This window comes from Gigantopelta aegis, chromosome 3 (assembly GCF_016097555.1).
Source record: "Gigantopelta aegis isolate Gae_Host chromosome 3, Gae_host_genome, whole genome shotgun sequence".
NCBI classification, from domain to species: domain Eukaryota; kingdom Metazoa; phylum Mollusca; class Gastropoda; order Neomphalida; family Peltospiridae; genus Gigantopelta; species Gigantopelta aegis.
In genome coordinates, this window is record NC_054701.1 from 72857610 (window position 1) to 72870428 (window position 12819).

Below are 12819 nucleotides of genomic sequence, written 5' to 3' on the forward strand. Positions count from 1 at the left end.
ATATTGCAAGTGATATTCATGAACAGTCACACATTTCCTGACTTTCTCAAATTTCCTGATTCTTCATTACTTGAAAATTGTATCTAGAGATTTTGCTTTCGGGTAACTGTGTAAAAGTTTGTTTTGTTTAACGACACCACTGGAGGTAACTGTGTAATAAAAAAAATTCCTGTATACTGGTTACAGTTATTATCAGTCAACCAGAACACCATTAAATGTTTCTGTAACTACCAGTACCATGGAGAAAGATGGGATGAACGCTGCTCCTTAATGAATTGACCAGTCGTAATCTTTCAACGCTTTCAAATCCAACTATTATCACTTGGGTTCATATATAAAAATTGGCAATAATTACTTCAGGACAAATATCCAATTGAGGTTGAAGCATGTTGTACTGGGCACACACCTCAGCTATTAGGTGGGTTAGTTGTTAATTGTTAGTGTTTAGTGAGAGAGAAGAGGGTGTAGTGGTTTTACACCTACCCATTGAGTCGTTAAAACTCACTCTAGGTGGGAGCCGGTACCGGGCTGCGAACCCAGTACCTATCAGCCTTATGTCTGATTGGCTTAACCATGATGCCACTGGGGCTGGTAAAAATGTATAACTGCAGTGCATTCAGGCAATATCTCATGTGCAATATCTAGTGTTAATATTAAACAAAACAAACTTTTTAAAGTGCAATTGAATTGTTTCCCCAACTCAAATTTTCCAATAATAAATTGTTAAACACAAACACGAAACATCTTCTTTCCTTGCGAGAATCATCAAAAGAACGATAGTTAACGTGGAACGTTGCAGTTTCATTACAAACCAATCAGGAATACCAATAAGCTGAATGCTGATTATTAAAAACTTGTTTTCTCAGTCACTTCAATCACAACAGTAATTTCAATATCAGTCTCATATAAATTACTTTCATTATTATTATATTGAGAACAAGCTCTTCACAAAACAATTACCAGTACTGAATAACAGAAACTGTAATACTTATTGCTACAGACATAACATATTCATCTATATCACATTATTAGTCCATTCTGTTACATGTTTACCTATGTATTCATCTATATCACATTATTAGTCCATTCTGTTACATGTTTACCTATGTATTCATTATATTGAAATTAAGAAACAACAGGTGTTATCACCCAGTGTTTTGTCAAGTTTTATACTGGGATGTTTGTCTCCAACAAATATGTGCTGTATCAGGGCTTTAGATTGTATGAATAAATGAATGAATGGATGGATGGATGGATGGATGGATGAATGAATGAATGAATGAATGAATGAATGAATGAATGAATGAATGAATGAATGAATGAATGAATGAATGAATGAATGGTTTAACGACAGCCCAGCACAAAAAATACATCGGCTATTGTGTAGATTGCCTCAAAGTCGAGGTGATGAATGTACCCAAAATACATATGCCCAAAATTAATCACGTCCAGATTAAGTACAAACATGCTGACCTCAAAATATTGCACCTCAAAAGCACTGAAATATTAAGTTTAATTACATTAAAATAACTTGAAATACATTTCTGAATACTAACACCTCTCTAGCAGCTGTTGATGACAGTACTGAACTAAAACGACTTTCCTGCGCTCAAAAAAGACAAACGTCCTCATTGTGCCCAAATGATTGAGATCTAAAGCTCTGGTGGTATTTATACATTTCATTATAATAAGATAAAAAAAAGAAAAAGAAAAAGTTTGTTTTGTTTATACCACTACAGTATATTGATTAATTAATTGGTTGTCAAACATTTGTTAATTCTGACACTATCAGGGTTTTCTGCCAGAGTACTGATGGGTAAAAATCTTCAAAATTAATAAATACATTTTAATAATTTAAAAAATAATTATAGCAAGAAAACTGCTGTTTGAAATTTGTGAAAGTACATGACATTCAGTGTCCAATTTCAAGATTTCAAATCCATAACCACCTAATTGGGTTACTTATGATCGGTTTTATTTTTATTTATGGACCCTCAGAGAGAGAGACAGAGAGAGAGAGAGAGAGAGAGAGAGAGAGAGAGAGAGAGAGATAGAGATAGAGATAGAGATAGAGATAGAGATAGAGATAGAGATAGAGAGAGAGAGAGAGAAAGAGAGAATATAAATACATGTATAATACATGTATAAATATAATCCTAGTGGTAAAACAGAAAAATTATTTTATTTCCAACTAAACAATCAAGTAGCCAGTAAGACATTTACATACCGTACATGTATACATACAAATTGTATAAATAACCACAATCATAATACTGTATATGGGATACAGAGAATGATATATATATATATATACCATACATGTGGAGTTTATTTACTGTGTAACCTTGTCCCTGAATATAAAACAATTGGTTGGAAGTTAACTTACTTAATGCTCTAGCCAAGAATATGTAGTGGAGAATCTACAAGAATGTGTGGATTCGTGAAAAATAATTAGCCATGTATAGAGGCAAGTTAATTATTTTCCACAAATCCACAGTTTAAAGTGTTTTCTCCAACTTAATCCATTTTTTATTAAATGTTTAAATGTGACTGCAATTTTAAATGTTTTTTTAATGGTTAAAAGGACAAGGAATATTTACAAAACTAATAACCCTAACTACAGATATGCACTATCCCACAGACAGGACAGTACATACCACGGCCTTTGTTACACCAGTTATGGAGCACTGGCTAGAACGAGAAATAGCCTAATGCATGGGTCCACTGACGGGGATTGATCCTAGACCGACCAAGCATGAAGCGAGCGCTGTACCACTGAGCTACGTCCTGGCCCCTGGTTGGCATTAAGCACCATGATACATGTCCCAGAGATTTATCCAGGACTTTTTACAAGGATCCCATGTCCTTCTACAAACAATACCGAACATTGACAATCTGTTACGAATGAATCATTGGTATTATTTTGGCATTGTTTACACACCAACGTTTGAGTGAGCACAGAGATCAACAAATGAAAGTAGATATCGATGTATTTTTGGCAATTTATTTAATGTTACCCGAAGAAGAAAAATGTCTATCAATTTCAGGGCTTATATGGCCCAATTTAGGGTCTTTTGTGAACTTGTCCGTAAAATATAGGGCTTTTTAGGGCCATCAAATTTAGGGCCTTTTCAAGTGTGTGCAAACCATCTCACAGACAGGATAGCACATACCACGGCCTTTGATATACCAGTCATGGTGCACTGCCTGGAATGAGAAATAGCCCTATGGGCCAACCAGCGGGGATAGATCCTAAACCGACCGTGCATCAAGCGAGTGCTTTACCACTGGGCTACGTCCCGCCCTTGGACCCACAGAACATCTGGATAGATGCCTGTGTACACCTGCTAAAAGTGTTCACCTATAATGTCCTATTTAGTATTCAACAATATTCATTGTATTCCATCAGAATACTATTCTATCACTTGTTAGGTTTAAAAGGCTGAGCCCTGAGGGCTGAAACACTGGATCAATTTACCATATGGACAAGGTCTGTCAGTTGTGGGTTTAAATCACCAACATGAACACACAAAAAAGGTTCAAACTGTATTGTTCACAGCTGCAGATTCTTGAAAAATAATCTATAGTAGGAACAATAGTGTGTCATCACAGGAATGGGTTGAATGTTGTACCTCTAGGTTCCATTACACCATATCAATTCCCTTTCCTGATAATGTTAACATTTTCTAAGAAACTAATACATGTACCGGGTGTAAGTAATTTAGCAACCCATGCAGAAAATGCATGCATAAAAAAAATGTTGCAATTTAACATAATCTAATTTGCAAAACAATGTTTTTGCTGCTATATACAAACAATCACATAAACCCTATATCAATTTACCGTACAGATTCATGTATACACAGGTGGCAGACTAATTTTCAATGGTTTTAGAACACACGTTCTACTTTTTTTAGCAATACATCAAAGTTGACACATTATAAGAATCCGACACTACCTCCATTCCAAAGAAAAATGACTGAGGTTTGCACTATTGTGTACTGAATGCCCAGATAATGACATGTTATATATACAGGTATATTCTACACCCAACATGATCTGTCAGTCACAACATATATATACATCACATCGTGACATGGCATAATCTTTGTAACAATACATCTTCTCAAGGTTTATGGCTTTATTTACCTGTGTAGTAAGTTACTACTACTAATAACCAATATATTATCAAACCATGGAGGAAATATTTTGATAATTTCCTTATTTACTTAAAGGGACATTCTTGAGTTTTCTGCATTGTAAGATGTTTCCGACTAATACAATATTTCTATGATTAAACTTACATATTAAATATATTTTGTTGTTTAGAATATCAGTGAATTCAATGTGTTTCTGGTCATCTTAATATCTGTAAAAAGTCCAAACGGGATGTACATCGAAAAAAATAATATTTTAGTAAATAAAATGAAATTTAACCTAGTACAAATATTAGAATAATCAGAAACACGTTTAATATACATCCACTAATATTTTATGCAGAAAAATCTATCTAATACGTAATTACAATCGTTAAAAAGTCTCTGTTAGTCGATAACATCCTAAAAATTGCAGCAAACTCGGGAATGTCCCTTTAATGAATAGAAAAACACCAAATACTGATTAAGATTAAAGATATATATGTATATATTTTTTAATTTAAATTTAAAGATATACATGTATATATTTTTTAATTTAAATTATGAAAGAAGAAAAAAAAAGGGAGAAGATATTTATGCACTAGTTAAGTGTAACTTTCCTAAACAGAAATATATATTTAATAATATTATATTAATTTATGATAAATGCAGCTGATTAGATATGTACACATATAGAGGTTATTACCAGAGTGTTTTTCGGTATCGTCAATATCATATATTAGGAATAAAAATTGTATTATGCGAGCCTTTGGCGAGCATAATACATTATTTTTATTCCTAATATATGATATTGACGATACCGAAATACACGAGGGTAATAATCACTTTATCATATAAGCTCAAGCTTAATACATGTTTTTGTAAACTGTACACGCAACTTTAATTCCAGTCCGCCATTACTAGATATTCAAATGACGTACGAATATGTGGCGCGGTGTATTTTTGAATGGAAATGACGTCAAACTCTAATGACGACATTTTGGATGTCCTTACATCAAAATAAAGTTATGCCTAATGTTTTTTGTTTTCTGAACGCTGGACAGCTTTCAGTGTCAAATTGCCATTGAAATGTTTTTATTTGATGACTATGAATGCATACGTCAATCATGGAGTATCACCCAAATATGTTTGCTTAAATGTCAATAAACCTAGTGCCGAGACCTCGACTAATTTACATCTAATTTGCAAAGTTATCAAATTCTTAAAGTATGGGATCTGAAAAATATCACATACTTTGATTGCACTGAAAATGGAAGATATTATATGATAAATTACATTATGTCTACATTTAAAGATGTCACACAGGCGTAGGAAGGTGCCAAAAAGTGTGTATGTGGGGGGGCACGGGGTGGGGGGGGGGGCACGCACACACACACACATATATATATATATATATATAAATACATGTATAAATATATAAAAATCATCGCTGCTGCTACAAAGTGGGGGAGGGGGACTTAGACCCCTCTGCTTAATAAGCCAGTGTGCCATGTCAAGATTGCAGGTTCCTGCCAAAATTACTTATTAACATCTGCTTTGAAATGTAAGCGTTATACATGTACCGTAAACTACTAGTATATACCCATAACAAAATGACAACTAAATGAAAAAGATAGATGTAGCAATTATTATTTATTATCATATCAGTGGATAATATACACATTTTTACTAATGTTAGTAATTGAATTAATTCTGTTATATGATGATTTTTCAAATTTAAACATAACAAAAAAAGAAATGTTTTATTTAATGACGCACTCAACACGTTATATTTACGGTCATATGGCATCAGACATATGGTTAAGGACCACACAGAAACTGAGGGAGGAAACCCGCTGTTGACACTTCATGGGACGGGGATCGATCCCAGACCGACCGCGCATCAAGCGAGCACTTTACCACTGGGTTAAGTCCTGCCACTGACAAAACAAATGTATCGGTTTAATAAAATAACAACAAAACAAAGCAAATTAATTGTAAACAATTTGGCCAATATACCTTGTGACAAATTCATTACAAAATAATATATTCAACAAATTCACTTTCACATCACCTTAGTGGAGTGGTAAACAACTGCTTGAAAAATGTATCAAGTCACACTCTTTTTTGTACACACACACCAAAAAAAATATATATACAGATTATATATATATATATATATATATATATATATAATGTACATGTGTATTGTTCACCAGTAACACATGAATGATTCAATGTATGATGTTTATAATGTTAGTAGCTACATGACATTAAATTTGTGTGTCTAAACATCACATGCCCTAGGAACAAATATCTTTGTTACAAATCTATATAGCAGGATTACAACAAAAATGTGGTTGGTCACCCTTAAAGTAAATAACTGGAACCGCGTATCCGGGTATCCGTGTACCATGACCAAATGTATGCGTTGAGTCACAATCACATGTTTATGGTGTACGTGTACATGTATACTTACATGACCTGCATGAGTCAGGTTAATGTTTTCATGATAGTGACAAAAAGAAATAGTCACACACAAGAAATATGTTTTAATGTCTTCACTGATAAACATACCGTATACGGTTAAACTAGAAATGTGTTAAACAACAACAACAAACAAACAAACAAACAAACAAACAAACAACAACAAAACACACAAAAAAAAACACAAACCCCAAACATTTCCTCAAGGTTTTTGATACCAAAAATTACACAATGGCAAATTTAATAAATTTGTGTCTCATATAATTTAATTGTGGTGCCACTTTGTTTTTGAAATATGATACTAGTCTAGGACAGATTTTAGTTGCAAAAATATCATGAACTACATATGTATAATTACACAACTAATGAATAGCATGCATACAAATGTGTACATTAAAATATATCATCTGCAATAACTTAAGGCAGTAATTTAAACAATCAAACATAATATGTACATGTAAATTAAAGTGAAGCCCAAAGTTAATGGATTATCTAACAGAAAGAAGCTGAAGGCACAAATTTAGGTGTCGGAAATACATGACATTCTAATTAGTCAGCTGTCGACACAAATTTATGGCTGTCCGTACATATAACAACCAGTTCCTAACTGTCAAATTAGGATTATAATGTATGTTTTTCTATACAATAAAAGGTCAGCCGAGTATCATCACAACTAGTCTACATTTTGGCAAAAAAAATCATCTATCACATGCATTGTAGTGGACAATATTTGTCTTCCGGAAAATGAGTGGTTTTAACAAATCAGGGGTGGGAACTGGTGAACTGTAAAAAAAAAAGAGGAAATCTTGAGGGGTCTGGAAATTCTTGAAATCCTAGGTTAAAATCTGTGCCATCTGATACATTTTGGAGGAAAAGACGATTAAAATGCGAGGAAATGCAATGTTCCATGAGAGGAAAACAGCTGATCTGAGGAGAATTCCCACCCCTGAACAAATACATGTACGTGTATACAAATTACATACATCACAAATATATTTTAAAAGTAAGATGTTCCTTTTATTTGTTTAAAAAAAAACCCACGTCAAAACTGAAATAAATTCAACCTGAACAAGGTTAACAATTAAAGCAAGGGATCTTTTATTTGTGCTTCCCACAGGCAGGATAGCACAAACCATGGCCTTTGTTGAACCAGTTATGAATCACTGGTCGGTGCAAGTGGTTTACACCTACCCATTGAGCCTTGCGGAGCACTCACTCAGGGTTTGGAATCGGTATCTGGATTAAAAATCCCATGCCTCGACTGGGATCCGAACCCAGTACCTACCAGCCTGTTGACCGATGGCCTAACCACGATGCCACTGAGGCCAGTAAATCTAGAGTGCGAGTCTTGAAATAGGGGTTTCTGTGATTTTTTCAAGTGGATTAATTAAGAAAATCATTTTTGCTGTTGACCTCTGTATGCAAGGTCATCTTTGACCCCTTCATAATATATACATATACATGTAGGATTAGAAGTTATTTCATATTTGGGTGCAATCTGATAGGCAATGATGCATACCTTAGACCTTGAAATGGATCAAATTTACATAATTCAGATAATTTTAGGGGTTGTTCAATGATATGAAATAGTGGTCCCCATTCAAAATGCATGCAAAGTATCAGTCTAAACCATAACGTAAATTTTGAATGGAAAATATGGAAGTGTTTTGACAAACTGTGGAAAAGCCGAAAACACTGCCCAGATGATTAACAAATCTGGATTTCCAAAACATTTTTACCTCTGTTAATCATATACACTGATAGTGAAAACACAGCCCAGGTGATTAACAAATCAGGATTTTCAAAATATTTTCACCTCTGTATATACTCTTCAAAAAAAGAAACGCAAAAGGGTACAAATGGGTTATAACTCCGATTTTATGTTTCCTACCGGTTCATGCTTTGTGAATATAAGGTCATTGCATGTCCCAAACACATTCCCACAGTTACATTCGATAAAACGCAGCTACTGTAAAATAAAGTTTCAAAATGTGAATATTCGCAAAAACGCAGCCACGTGCAAACCATGTCACCACTGCACGTGCGTTGTCTGCACGTGCAACATGAACACCGACAGTATAAAAGTGCAGGGTGTTCGCTTGCCTGGCCTCTGTATCTGGCCGACAGTTGACAATCCAGGACATGCCACGTCTCAGTGAACCGCAGAGAAACAATGCCATCGGCCGACTAGACGCAGGCGAATCCAGAACGGCCGTTGCCAGGGCATTCCATGTGTCCCCAAGCACCATCTCCAGACTGTGGGACCGTTACCAGCAACATGGATCAACACGTGACCTCCCTAGATCCGGTCGATCACGGGTCACTACCCCCGGGCAGGACCGCTACATCCGGGTACGCCACCTTCGGGAACGATTGACTACTGCCACCTCCACAGCCTCAGCAATACCAGGTTTGCGCAGGATATCCGACCAGACCGTACGGAACCGCCTACGTGAGGTAGGAATTCGTGCCAGACGTCCAGTTCGAGGTGTCATCTTAACACCACAACACCGTCGACTCCGACTGCAGTGGTGACAGATTCATCGACAATGGCCTCAACTGCGATGGAGACAGGTGTGGTTCAGTGACGAGTCCCGATTTCTGCTCCGACGTCATGATGGGAGGATGTCGCGTGTATAGGCGTCGTGGTGAACGTTATGCGGCAAACTGCGTGCAGGAAGTGGACAGATTCGGCGGGGGTAGTGTCATGGTGTGGGCAGCCATCTCACACACTGGCAGAACAGACCTGGTCCACGTGCAGGGCAACCTGAATGCACAGGGCTACATTGACCAGATCCTCCGGCCACACATCGTTCCAGTTATGGCCAACGCCAACGCAGTGTTCCAACATGACAACGCCAGGCCTCACACAGCACGTCTCACAACGGCTTTCCTACAGAACAACAACATTAATGTCCTTCCTTGGCCATCGATATCACCGGATTTGAACCCAATTGAGCATCTATGGGACGAGTTGGACCGACGCCTCCAACAGCGACAACCACAGCCCCAGACCCTGCCCGAGCTGGCAGCAGCCTTGCAGGCCGAGTGGGCCACCATCCCCCGGGATGTCATCCGTACTCTGGTTGCTTCAATGGGCAGGCGGTGCCAGGCAGTTGTCAACACACGCGGAGGCCACACCCGGTATTGACTCCAGATGACCTTGACCTTGGTGGTGTGTCCTATCACTTACTCACAATGGACTAGAGTGAATTGTGAACAATCCTGCAACATTTGGTAATTATCAGACTCACCATTCAATAATTAAATCAATTCTCCAAATGTTACGACAATGTGGTTTTGCGTTTCTTCTTTTGAAGAGTATATATTGATAGTGAAAACACAGCCCAGATGAATAAAATATCTGGATTTCCAAAACATTTTTACCTCTGTTAATCATATACACTGATAGTGACAACACCCAAGTTTATTAAAACACTGTGTTTATATATGGCAACATAAGATAAGGAAGCGATTGTGCGACAGCCAACCATGCACAGATATGTAGATGTCAGAGAGAATTTATTAGCCACTGGTAAGGTGTACTTGTCTAGCTATGTTAGCTTTCAAACAGTTGACCATATATGTTGATAGTGACAACACCCAAGTTTATTAAAAACCCACTTGTGTTTGTATTTTGCATTAATAAAAAACAGTATCATCCTAGGATAAGGAAGCGAACATGACACTGCACCTTTAATCCAAGTTCAGTGAACCATGCATGGATACAGAAGTCGGAGGTGATTTATTGGCCACTGGCACAGTGTACTAGCTATGTTAGCTTCCAGGTATTGGATAGCTGAGAACTCTGACGAGATCTCCGACTGTATCCTTGATCGGAGTCATTCCACGCCACACAGCAGGCAGTCTGTGTGTAGCTAGGTCTTGTGGCATGGCAAACCTCACGTAGGCCTGGACATGTGGTTTTGCTGTCTACAGTCCTCTAGCAGTTTGTATACTGATGGAAAGAAAATAAGGACCATACAGATTGTAACAGCAAAGATTGAAAAAAGAAAGAACTGGTTTATTTAACGACGCACTCAACACATTTTATTTACGGTTATATGGCGTCAGACATATGGTTATGGACCACACATATTTTGAGAGGAAACCCGCTGTCGCCACTGCATGGGCTACTCTTCCGATTGGCAGCAAGGGATCTTTTATTTGCGCTTCCCACAGGCAGGATAGCACAAACCATGGCCTTTGTTGAACCAGTTATGGATCACTGGTCGGTGCTAGTTGTTTACACCTACCCATTGAGCCTTGCGGAGCACTCACTCAGGGTTTGGAGTCGGTATCTGGATTAAAAAACCCATGCCTCGACTGGGATCCGAACCCAGTACCTACCAGCCTGTAGACCGATGGCCTGCCACGACGCCACCGAGGCCGGTCAGCAAAGATTGAATGCAACCATGGGGGGGTGGGGGGGGGGGGTTGAAACCCCTCTTGGATCAAGCACATTTTCTTTTCTTTTTTCCCCCCCAGGGCACAGATGGAATGTTTACAGGTGGAATGTTTTATATGCAATAAAGTTTTTATCTTTTATGTTTGGTCTACAATTCCATGCGTTCCCTTATTTCTTTCCATCAGTACATTTTATATGTGGCTGATGAACTCTTTATGCAATCAGTGAGTCAGCATCTTGAAAAACACATGGCCAATCTTGTATTTAAAAAAGCTAAAAGCTTCTTAAAATAAAAATAAAAAGTTTTGATAATGCTTAGCTTACATTTGAGCATTAAAGTATAATCACTATAAAAGTAAAACGGATTAAGTTTCATTGTATATACAGCTTCTTTCTGCCAATTATAGCCTAATATCTTGGAGGGGGGTGGGGGTGGGGGTGGGGGGGGTTGGGGGGATTAGGTAAATATTTCATTTAAAAAAAATGTCTATCATTATAGTTTTAATAAAGGTTTTTAAGTGTATGTTTATATGGAAATGTAGTGCTATAAACCACCATTTTCAATTAAACTTCACAACAAAACAAATTTAGAGCACATTATATGCTCTAAATTTGTTTTGTCGTGAAGTTTAATTGAAAAATGTGTGGAAAAAAGAATCATATATACATATATATATATGTACATTTAACATGCATCTTAGCATGTTTTATTTATTCTTTCCAAAGACACAAAACCAAAATACTACAACTTTACTTATAAAATATCACATAAAATATTTTAACATAATACATGTATGTGATATTTGAATTTCTGCTGAGTCATCAATTTTGAATGAACCGATATGACAATGAAACCAACTGAAGCTTAAAGTAATCTCCACAAATATGATCTATTGCCATGTCTTGAATTTCATCAAATCTTATTATAATAAATTATACAATATGCGTCTTCTGGAACTCAATTTCACACAGACTTATACAATCAGTTCCATCATTTATGCTTTACATGGTACTTCAATCAAAATACTGAAATTTTATGATTGGCTAAAAACAAAACTAGATCTAATCTATCTCATTATTTGTCATTTGAACTTGATTTTCCTGCTTATATCAAACTAAGGTCGTAAAAAAAAAGAGGAGAAAAACTTATTAAAAAAAAAAATTATATACAATTTTTTTTAATATCCCACTGATCCCGCTTTTTCTCTTCGAATTCCACCTGAATTCCTGACAATCTGGCAGCTCCTCCTATCTTACAAGTTCTTTTGTTGTCCACTTCCACATCCCAGTCCTCATCTCTCCAACTATGATAGGTGCTCGTCTCTTGTGGCCAAAACTTAGGTTAATAATCTTTTGTTAATGACCGGCCTCGGTGGCGTCGTGGCAGGCCATCGGTCTACAGGCTGGTAGGTACTGGGTTCGGATCCCAGTCAAGGCATGGGATTTTTAATCCAGATACCGACTCCAAACCCTGAGTGAGTGCTCCGCAAGGCTCAATGGGTAGGTGTAAACCACTTGCACCGACCAGTGATCCATAACTGGTTCAACAAAGGCCATGGTTTGTGCTATCCTGCCTGTGGGAAGTGCAAATAAAAGATCCCTTGCTGCCTGTCGTAAAAAGAGTAGCCTATGTGGCGACAGCGGGTTTCCTCTAAAAACAGTGTCAGAATGACCATATGTTTGACGTCCAATAGCCGATGATAAGATAAAAAATCAATGTGCTCTAGCGGCGTTATTAAATAAAACAAACTTTTTTTACTTTTGTTAATGGTTAAGGAGCTTCTACAG

General features: G+C 36.9%; 1 protein-coding gene across 3 annotated transcripts in view; it reads right to left on the minus strand.

The window, feature by feature from the left end:
- Positions 1 to 12819, minus strand: part of LOC121369046 (5-aminolevulinate synthase, erythroid-specific, mitochondrial-like) — a 79015-nt gene that overhangs the window by 22549 nt on the left and 43647 nt on the right. The window lies entirely within an intron of this gene.